An 11,491-nucleotide genomic window follows, 5' to 3' on the forward strand; every position below is an offset into this window, starting at 1 on the left:
CTTAAATGTGCTAATATTTTATATTCAATTTCCAAATGCAGATCATTTATACTTCAGATGTTAAACAGAGTAAACATAGTTACACCTCTGCCTCCTTTCTGATAGCTGTAATAGTTTGTTCACATTGCAGCTCCATGTTTAACTTCCAGACTTCTGAAAATTGATGAGAAACCTTCCCTTGGTCCCTTAGACAGGAACCCATGTGTATGATTCCCTCTTATTCCTCATTTTCTATTGCTATCACTTTGCCATTTGTGGTTTAGACATGCAGGTCCTTTCTGTTCTCAGTTTCTTCCAGATTTCTCACCAGAGACCCTAACCTGATGGTCATACACACCACCAGGATGGTTCACTCACACCTTTCCAGTCAGTCTCTCTATTACCTCTGTTTACATACAAGAGAGACTACTGTTAGTATCGTCTACTCAAAAATGAATGGGTTCTCAATGTGTGCTTGACAAATTATGCAATTTGTATCCTATGCTTTCCCAATTCTGGCTTGTGTCCTTTATGTATGTGGCCTGTGAGTCTAATTCAGACCAACCCTAGCCTTGATACTATAAATGGGTCACTGTTGTCTGGAAGTGAACATTGATGCCTCCAAACCTATGCTGGTGTAAATGTTTTCTGTTATAAGAGTTTCTTGGGTTCTCTGCTCCTCCCTGTTCCAGAGACACCCTCATCTTTTTGCACAATGCCAGCCTCCTTATAGACAAGATGGTGAAGGTCAATGTGAATGGATTTGGCCAAATTGGGTGCCTGATTACCAGGGCTGCCTTCTGCTCTGCATCTGGCAAAGTGGAGATTGTTGCCATCAACGACCCCTTCATTGACCTCAACTACATGGTCTACATGTTCCAGTATGACTCTACTCATGGCAAGTTCAACGGCACAGTCAAGGCTGAGAATGGGAAGCTTGTCGTCAACGGGAAGCCCATCACCATCTTCCAGGAGCGAGATTCCACTAACATCAAATGGGTGACGCTGGTGCTGAGTATGTCGTGGAGTCTACTGGCGTCTTCACCACCATGGAGAAGGCTGGGGCTCACCTAAAGGGTGGGGCCAAAAGGGTCATCGTCTCTGCCCCTTCAGCTGATGTCCCCATGTTTGTGATGGGTGTGAACTACGAGAAATATGACAACTCCCTCAAGATTGTCAACAATGCATCCTGTACCACCAACTGCTTAGCCCCCCTGGTCAAGGTCATCCATGACAACTTTGGCATCGTGGAAGGGCTCATGACCACAGTCCATGCCATCGCTGTCACTCAGAAGACTGTGGATGGCTCCTCTGGAAAGCTGTGGCATGATGGCCGTGGGGCAAACCAAAACATCATTCCTGCATCCACTGGTGCTGCCGAGGCTGTGGGCAAGGTCATCCCAGAGCTGAACGGAAAACTCACTGACATGGCCTTCCATGTTCCTACCCCCAATGTATCCATTGTGGATCTGACATGCCGCCTGGAGAAACGTGCCAAGTATGATGACATCAAGAAGTTAGTGAAGCAGGTGACCGAGGGCCCACGAAGGGCATCCTGGGCTACACTGAGGACCAGGTTGTCTCCTGCGACTTCAACAGCAACTCCCACTCTTCCACCTTTGATGCTGGGGCTGGCATTGCTCTCAATGACAACTATGTAAAGCTCATTTCCTGGTATGACAATGAATACGGCTACAGCAACAGGGTGGTGGACCTCATGGCCTACATGGCCTCCAAGGAGTAAGAAACCCTGGACCACCCAGCCCTGCAAGGATACTGAGAGCAAAAGAGAGGCCCTCAGTTGCTGAGGAGTCCCCATCCCAACTCAGCCCCCAACACTGAGCATCACCCTCACGATTCCATCCCAAACCCCATAAAAACAGGAGGGGCCCAAGGAGCCCTCCCTTCTCTCTTGAATACCATCAATAAAGCTCGCTGTATCCCCCCCCAAGAAAAGTTTCTTGGGGCCCCATGACACCAACTGCATATGTAGCAGAGGATGGCCCTGTTGGGCACCAATGGAAGAAGCCCTCCGTCCTGCCAAGGATGGACCCCCAGAGTAAGGGAATGTCAGGGGGTGGGAAGGGGGAATGGATGGGGAGGGGAACACCCTTATGGAAGAAGGGGAGGGACATGGGATAGGGGACTTATGTCCCGGAAACCGGAAAAGGGAATAACATTTGAAATGTAAATAAAAAAAATCCAATAAAAAATATACAAAAAATGTTTTAACATTTATATCTCTGAAAATTGATGCTAAACTATAATATGTAAATCATCTATATTTAAGCAGTAATTTTTGAGCTTTGTATATGTTAGTTTTGAAACAAATCATATAATTTCTGTACATTTACTGTTTAAGTATTTGAAAATGTGAATTCTTATAGTAATCATTAGAGTAGATTTGCCATAACTTATTTTTCAGTTTTACTATCAACACACAAGCGATTGCTATTTTTCTTAAATATATTTAAATAAAATCTTTAGTGTGTTAAAAAAAAAAGAGTTTCTGGGACTAAGTACTTGACAAAATACAACATTTATCATGATAAAGTCTTGGAAAGATCAGGAGTTCAAGGCCCATACCTAAACATAGTAAAAACAATATACAGCAAACCAGTAGCCAACATCAAACTAAATGGAGAGAAAATTGAAGCAATCACACTAATATCAGGGACTAGACAAGGCTGCATACCTTCTCCCCACCTATTCAATATAGTACTCAAAGTCCTAGCCAGAGTAATGAGACAAAAGGAGCTCAAGGACATACAAATCGAAAAGGAAGAAGTCAAAATATCACTATTAGCAAGTGATATGATATACTTAACTGACCCCAAAAACTTCACCAGAGAATTTCTAAACCTGATAAACAATTTCAACAAAGTGGCTGGATATAAAATTAACGCAAACAAATCAGTAGCCTTTCTCTACTCAAAGGATAGTTTGAGAAAGAAATGATGGAAATGATACCCTTCACAATAGACCCAAATAATATAAAATACCTTAGTGGGTGTGACTCTAGCCAAGCAAGTGAAAGACCTATATTACAAGAACGTCAAGTCTCTGAAGAAAGAAATAGAGGAAGATCTCAGAAGATAGAGAGATCTCCTATGCTCATGGATTGGCAACATTAACATACTAAAAATGGCCATCTTGCCAAAAGCAATCTACAGATTCAATGCAATCCCCATCTAAATTCTAACTCAATTCTTCATAGAGTTAGAAAGAGCAATTTGCAAATTCATTTGGAATTACAAAAAATACAGGATATCGAAAACTATTCTCAACAATAAAAGTACTTCTGGAGGAATCATCATTCCGGACCTTGCTGTGTAACAGCAATTGTGATAGAAACTATATGGTATTGGTACAGAGACAGGCAGGTAGACCAATGGAATAGAATTGAAGACAAAGAAATAAACCCACACACCTATGGTCACTTGATCTTTGACAAAGGAGCTAAATCCATCCAGCGGAAAAAAGATAGCATTTTCAACAAATGGTGCTGGTTCAACTGAAGTCAGGATGTAGAAGAATCCAAAAAAATCCATTCTTATCACCCTGTACAAAGGTCAAATCCAAGTGGATTAAGGACCTCCACATCAAACCAGATATACTGAAACTAATAGAAGAAAAGGTGGGGAAGAACCTCGAACACATGGGCACAGCGGAAATTTTCCTGAACAAAATACCAATGGCTTATGCTCTAAGATCAATAATCAACAAATGGGACTTCATAAAATTGCAAAGCTTCTATAAGGCAAAGGACACTGTCGTTAGCACAAAACAGCAACCAACAGATTAGGAAAAGATCTTTACCAATCCTAGATCTGATAAAGGGCTAATATCCAATATATACAAAGAACTCAAGAAGTTAGACTCCATAGAGTCAAATAACCCTATTAAAAATGGGGTACAGAGCTAAACAAAGAATTCTCAAATAAAGAATATTGAATGGTTGAGAAACACCTAAAGGAATGCTCAACATCCTTAGTCATCAGGGAAATGTAAATCAAAACAACCCTGAGATTCTATCTCACACAGTCAGAATGGCTAAGATCAAAAACTCAGGTGATAACAGGTGCTGGCAAGGATGTGGAGAAAGAGAAACACTCCTCCATTGTTGGTGGAAATGCAAGCTGGTACAATCACTGTGGAAATCACTCTGGCAATTCTTCAGAAAATTGGACATAGTACTATCTGAGGACCCAGCTATACCTCTCCTGGACATATACCCAAAAGATGCTCAAACATATAACAAGGACACATGCTCTGCTATGTTCATAGCAGCCTTATTTATAATAGAACCTAGAGAGAACCCAGATGTCCTTCAACAGACGAATGGATATAGAAGATATGTTACATTTACATAATGGATTACTACTCAGCTATTAAAAAGAATTACTTTATGAAATTCTTAGGCAAATGGATGGATCTAGAAAATATCCTGAGTGAGTTAACCCAGTCCCAAAAGAACACACATGGTATGCACTCACTGATAAGTGGATATTAGCCCCAAAGCTCAGTATACTCAAGATAAAATCACAGACCATATGAAGCTCAGGAAGAAGACCTAAACGTGGATCCTTCATTCCTTCTTAGAAGGGGGAACAAAATACTCACAGGCAGAAATACAGGGACAAAGAGTGGAGCAGAGACTGAAGGGAAGGCCATCCAGAGACTGCCCTATCTAGGGATCCATCTCACATGCAACCACCTAACCCAATCACTATTGCCAATGCCTAGAAGTTCTTGCTGATAGGAGCCTGACATGGATGCCTCCAGAAAGGCTCTTTCAGAACTGTATTGATACAGATGAGGATGCTTGCAGGTAAGCATCCAACTGAGCACAGGAACCCTAATGGGGGAGTTAGAGAAAGGACTGAAGGAGCAGAAGGGATTTGCAACCCCATAGGAAAAACTGAAATATCAACCAACCAGACCACACCAGAGCTCCCAGAGGCTAAACCACCAAACAAAGAGTATACATGGTGGGACCTATGGCTCCAGTCATGTATGTAGCAGAGAATGATATTTTCTGGTACCCATAGGAGGAGATGCCCTTGTTCCTGTGAAGGCTTGTTTCCCCAGTGTTGGAGAATGCCAGGGCTATGAGGTGGGAGTGGGTGAGTGGGAGTGGGAGTATTTTCATAGACAATGGGTAGGGGGATAGGAGGGAGGAAGTAGATAACATTTGAAATGTAAATACATAAAATATCCAATACAAAAAAAAAAGTGTTTCTTGGTCATGGTGCCTCTTCACAGCAGTAAAATTCTAATCAAGAATATATATGTTTGTGAGTGTGTATGTGAGTGTGTTCATCAATAGTTTTCAAATACTTTACAAAACTCTAATAGACATTCATATCTACCATATTTACCATATAAGCTGGCATTTATTTTCTTGCTAGGTTACAATTCTACTATTCCAAATGAACTTCTCCACATAGATTCACATAGATTTGAATTTAAGTAGACTTTCTTAATTATTTGTCTTCATTTTGAGTCTACAAAAATTTGTTTGAGGAGTTGGGGGTTTAGCTCAGTGGTAGAGAGCTCGCCTAGCAAGCGCAAGACCCTGGGTTCGGTCCCCAGCTCCAAAAAAAAAAATTTGTTTGATTAAAATATTTCTCCTCAAGACTGAGGACGGTCTGGTGTATTTATCATATAATGGAATAGATATCAGTTAACACATATTATTTACATGCTTGTGGGGTTATTCAGTTGAGTGTAGGGAATATTTATCTTGATTGTTCTGGATCATCAGCACACAATACACTTTCTGCAACATTATAAACACTGGACACATTTGGTGCTCAAACAATAATTGAAAGGACAAAGAAATTCTTAACTTCACAATATATTGACAGACATTGAGATTTTATTATGGGTACCTCATTCACTCTTTTGCAAAAGTAATTCTATAGAGCTTCCTTTGTGTTTGACCCAGTTTAGTGATAGTGGATAAGATAAAATATATGCTATATAAAAACATGATCTAAGTGGCAATTATATATTAAGACTTGTGTTCAGGAAATTCACCTCAACCAATGTTTTGAGACTCAAAGTTTTCCTTACACCCTTCTTTCTATTTTCAATTATTCTCTATTTTCTAATGGTTACTCCTTTTAGAAGTACCTATGATAATAAGTATAACTCCTTCACATGATAAGAGAGATCAGCTATTTTTAGGTATCTATCACCCAACTATATTCTCTGGTTGTTCAAAAAAGTGCTAAATTTGTGTTGCTGAATGAAGATTCTAGATACAATGTCTGTTGAAGAATTCTCTCTGAGGATCAATGTTTGCACTGTTTGTCTAGGCTAGAAACTCTGAAATTCCACTTGCTGGGAAAAACAAACATTACCCTGTACTTTTAAAGTCCCAGCACAATGACTGTTCAGCAGTTTCAGGACTCGTTGGGAATTATGGCATTGTCCTCAGTACGCCCTATATAATTTAGAGTAACATATTAACAGAAACTAGCAAAATGAAAAATGGAAAAAGTTTAACCTCCAAAGCGAAGGTAAATATTTAAGCTCCGGTTCTTCAGTCCAAGGTAGTTTTCTTGTATGTAAGGCTTTCCATTCTAAAACAGGCCTGGTGTGCTCAACCCTTTCACCTCAGCAATGATGAAGCTGAGACTCCAAAGCCTCCCTAATCAGTCTTCTCTATTATATGTGTGCTTGTGATGTCTACCTCACAGCCCAGATTTTATCTCTTGCCTTTCTGTTTTCCATTCTATTCTGGAAAAAAAGAAGGTAAACATATTTTGCTGGAGTCACTGGCTCCCTTTGCACATTTAGGTGATACTGTGTGTGACAATATAGTCTCTGCCGGTATACTACAGGTCCAAAGTGAGTCACCAAAATAACAAAGGCTCAGATTTCACAATCAAGCAATCTAGGCTTTGGTTTGCTTGCTTGTTTATGTTTTTCTTTTCAAGACAAAGTCTTGTGTAGCCCAGGCCGGCTTCAATTTTCTGTGTAACTGAAGATAACCATGCACTTCTGAACCTCCTGGCACCATCACCCAATACTGAGATTACAGGAGTGCACTAATACACTTGGCTCAAATATACTTTTAGTCTTTGTACACATTTCAAGTCCTATGAGCCTGAGTGTCTTTCTTATATTTCAAAACTTACATCTATAAAATATAAATAATAATTGGTTTGATAAACTTAAAAACTTGTGGTATGGCAGATTTTCAATATCTATTAATGTAAAATTTGGATGGCATTTCCCTCATGATATTTTCTTGAATTCCACAGCCAACAGCATAGAAAAGTAGTCCCTAAACCCCTTTTACCTCTGGGTTACATGAACTAAAGTGAAGCCAAATGCAAAGACAAACCTGAGGAAGTGAATCTGTGCTGTCTCAGCTGCGGTGACCACAAGGGGGGTCAGAGCCACTTTTGATTTTTAAAAGCCCTCCAGACAATCTCAACAAAACTAGAGAATCGTAGAGACAATATCTCCCTGAACTACTAGATTATAAATTAACCTGCAGTACTTACTACATAATTAAATAAGTCTCCATCCTCAAATCCTTGATTCTTGAGCCACGACTGAAGCATGTGAATTTATACTTTCAATGAATCATAGCTAAATTGTATAGTTGGGCTGTCAGCAGATTGGATGTAAGCGTTCATGGAGTGCTCTTGATAATTTAGTTGTGTTGTTGTGCTTGGATCAACCATCCCCACAGAATTCTATGTGTTAAAAGCTTAGTGACTAGGCAGCCATTGCTGCTCTTGGAAAGTGGTGACCTAGAGGAAAGAAGTTAAGTTGCTGGGTATTCCTTATAATGAGGGATGAAGACTCTGGTGCTGCTCTCTCTTTGTCTCCAGCAATTTCCTCCCCACACGTTCCTTTCCTGTTAATGGGCCTTGCTATGCCCCCATCCTAGCTAAAAAAAGAACCAACAGAAAATGGACTGAGTACCATGATGCAAAATAAACCTTTCTTCTTCATAAGCAGTTTTTCTCAACTATTGTGTCACAGTGGTGGAAAAGTACCCAATACAAGCCTCCTTTCAGTCTAGGTACAGTGTTTCTTTCAAACTCATGTTTTTTTTTTTCTTTTTTTTTTTTTATTAACTTGAGTATTTCTTATATACATTTCGAGTGTTATTCCCTTTCCCGGTTTCCGGGCAAACATCCCCCTCCCCCCTCCCCTTCCTTATGGGTGTTCCCCTCCCAACCCTCCCCCCATTGCCGCCCTCCCCCCATAGACTAGTTCACTGGGGGTTCAGTCTTAGCAGGACCCAGGGCTTCCCCTTCCACTGGTGCTCTTACTAGGATATTCATTGCTACCTATGAGGTCAGAGTCCAGGGTCAGTCCATGTATAGTCTTTAGGTAGTGGCTTAGTCCCTGGAAGCTCTGGATGCTTGGCATTGTTGTACTTTTGGGGTCTCGAGCCCTTTCAAGCTCTTCCAGTTCTTTCTCTGATTCCTTCAATAGGGGACCTATTGTCAGTTCAGTGGTTTGCTGCTGGCATTCGCCTCTATATTTGCTGTATTCTGGCTGTGTCTCTCAGGAGCGATCTACATCCGGCTCCTGTCAGTCTGCACTCCTTTGCTTCATCCATCTTGTCTAATTGGGTGGCTGTATATGTATGGGCCACATGTGGGGCAGGCTCTGAATGGGTGTTCCTTCAGTCTCTGTTTTAATCTTTGCCTCTCCCTTCCCTGCCAAGGGTATTCTTTTTCCTCATTTAAAGAAGGAGTGAAGCATTCACATTTTGATCATCCGTCTTGAGTTTCGTTTGTTCTAGGGATCTAGGGAAATTCAAGCATTTGGGCTAATAGCCACTTATCAATGAGTGCATACCATGTATGTCTTTCTGTGATTGGGTTAGCTCACTCAGGATGATATTTTCCAGTTCCAACCATTTGCCTACGAATTTCATAAACTCGTTGTTTTTGACAGCTGAGTAATATTCCATTGTGTAGATGTACCACATTTTCTGTATCCATTCCTCTGTTGAAGGGCATCTGGGTTCTTTCCATTTTCTGGCTATTATAAATAAGGCTGCGATGAACATAGTGGAGCACGTGTCTCTTTTATATGTTGAGGCATCTTTTGGGTATATGCCCAAGAGAGGTATAGCTGGATCCTCAGGCAGTTCAATGTCCAATTTTCTGAGGAACCTCCAGACTGATTTCCAGAATGGTTTTACCAGTCTGCAATCCCACCAACAATGGAGGAGTGTTCCTCTTTCTCCACATCCTCGCCAGCATCTGCTGTCACCTGAGATTTTGATCTTAGCCAATCGCACTGGTGTGAGGTGAAATCTCAGGGTTGTTTTGATTTGCATTTCCCTTATGACTAAAGATGTTGAACATTTCTTTAGGTGTTTCTCAGCCATTCAGCATTCCTCAGCTGTGAATTCTTTGTTTAGCTCTGAACCCCATTTTTTAATAGGGTTATTTGTTTCCCTGCGATCTAACTTCTTGAGTTCTTTGTATATTTTGGATATAAGGCCTCTATCTGTTGTAGGATTGGTAAAGATCTTTTCCCAATCTGTTGGTTGCCGTTCTGTCCTAACCACAGTGTCCTTTGCCTTACAGAAGCTTTGCAGTTTTATGAGATCCCATTTGTCGATTCTTGATCTTAGAGCATAAGCCATTGGTGTTTTGTTCAGGAAATTTTTTCCAGTGCCCATGTGTTACAGATGCTTCCCTAGTTTTTCTTCTATTAGTTTGAGTGTGTCTGGTTTGATGTGGAGGTCCTTGATCCACTTGGACTTAAGCTTTGTACAGGGTGATAAGGATGGATCGATCTGCATTCTTCTACATGTTGCCCTCCAGTTGAACCAGCACCATTTGCTGAAAATGCTATCTTTTTTCCATTGGATGGTTTTGGCTCCTTTGTCAAAAATCAAGTGACCATAGGTGTGTGGGTTCATTTCTGGGTCTTCAATTCTATTCCATTGGTCTATCTGTCTGTCTCTGTACCAATACCATGCAGTTTTTATCACTATTGCTCTGTAATACTGCTTGAGTTCAGGGATAGTGATTCCCCCTGAAGTCCTTTTATTGTTGAGGATAGCTTTAGCTATCCTGGGTTTTTTGTTATTCCAGATGAATTTGCAAATTGTTCTGTCTAACTCTTTGAAGAATTGGATTGGTATTTTGATGGGGATTGCATTGAATCTGTAGATTGCTTTTGGTAAAATGGCCATTTTTACTATATTAATCCTGCCAATCCATGAGCATGGGAGATCTTTCCATCTTCTGAGGTCTTCTTCAATTTCTTTCCTCAGTGTCTTGAAGTTCTTATTGTACAGATCTTTTACTTGCTTGGTTAAAGTCACACCGAGGTACTTTATATTATTTGGGTCTATTATGAAGGGTGTCGTTTCCCTAATTTCTTTCTCGGCTTGTTTCTCTTTTGTATAGAGGAAGGCAACTGATTTATTTGAGTTAATTTTATACCCAGCCACTTTGCTGAAGTTGTTTATCAGCTTTAGTAGTTCTCTGGTGGAACTTTTGGGATCACTTAAATATACTATCATGTCATCTGCAAATAGTGATATTTTGACCTCTTCTTTTCCGATCTGTATCCCTTTGATCTCCTTTTGTTGTCTGATTGCTCTGGCTAGAACTTCAAGAACTATATTGAATAAGTAGGGAGAGAGTGGGCAGCCTTGTCTAGTCCCTGATTTTAGTGTGATTGCTTCAAGTTTCTCTCCATTTAGTTTAATGTTAGCAACTGGTTTGCTGTATATGGCTTTTACTATGTTTAGGTATGGGCCTTGAATTCCTATTCTTTCCAGGACTTTTATCATGAAGGGGTGTTGAATTTTGTCAAATGCTTTCTCAGCATCTAATGAAATGATCATGTGGTTCTGTTCTTTCAGTTTGTTTATATAATGGATCACGTTGATGGTTTTCCATATATTAAACCATCCCTGCATGCCTGGGATGAAGCCTACTTGATCATGGTGGATGATTGTTTTGATGTGCTCTTGAATTCGGTTTGCCAGAATTTTATTGAGTATTTTTGCGTCGATATTCATAAGGGAAATTGGTCTGAAGTTCTCTTTCTTTGTTGTGTCTTTGTGTGGTTTAGGTATAAGAGTAATTGTGGCTTCATAGAAGGAATTCGGTAGGGCTCCATCTGTTTCAATTTTGTGGAATAGTTTGGATAATATTGGTATGAGGTCTTCTATGAAGGTTTGATAGAATTCTGCACTAAACCCGTCTGGACCAGGGCTCTTTTTGGTTGGGAGACCTTTAATGACTGCTTCTATTTCCTTAGGAGTTATGGGGTTGTTTAACTGGTTTATCTGTTCCTGATTTAACTTCAATACCTGGTATCTGTCTAGGAAATTGTCCATTTCCTGAAGATTTTCAAATTTTGTTGAATATAGGTTTTTATAGTAAGATCTGATGATTTTTTGAATTTCCTCCGAATCTGTAGTTATGTCTCCCTTTTCATTTCTGATTTTGTTAATTTGGACACACTCTCTGTGTCCTCTCGTTAGTCTGGCTAAGGGTTTATC

General features: G+C 40.3%; 1 pseudogene; it reads left to right on the plus strand.

The window, feature by feature from the left end:
* Positions 1–717: 717 nt before the first annotated feature.
* Positions 718–1,821, plus strand: LOC108350233 (glyceraldehyde-3-phosphate dehydrogenase pseudogene; annotated as a pseudogene).
* Positions 1,822–11,491: the final 9,670 nt, after the last annotated feature.

Source organism: Rattus norvegicus, chromosome 2 (genome assembly GCF_021556685.1).
Source record: "Rattus norvegicus strain SHRSP/BbbUtx chromosome 2, alternate assembly SHRSP_T2T, whole genome shotgun sequence".
In the NCBI taxonomy this organism is placed as follows: domain Eukaryota; kingdom Metazoa; phylum Chordata; class Mammalia; order Rodentia; family Muridae; genus Rattus; species Rattus norvegicus.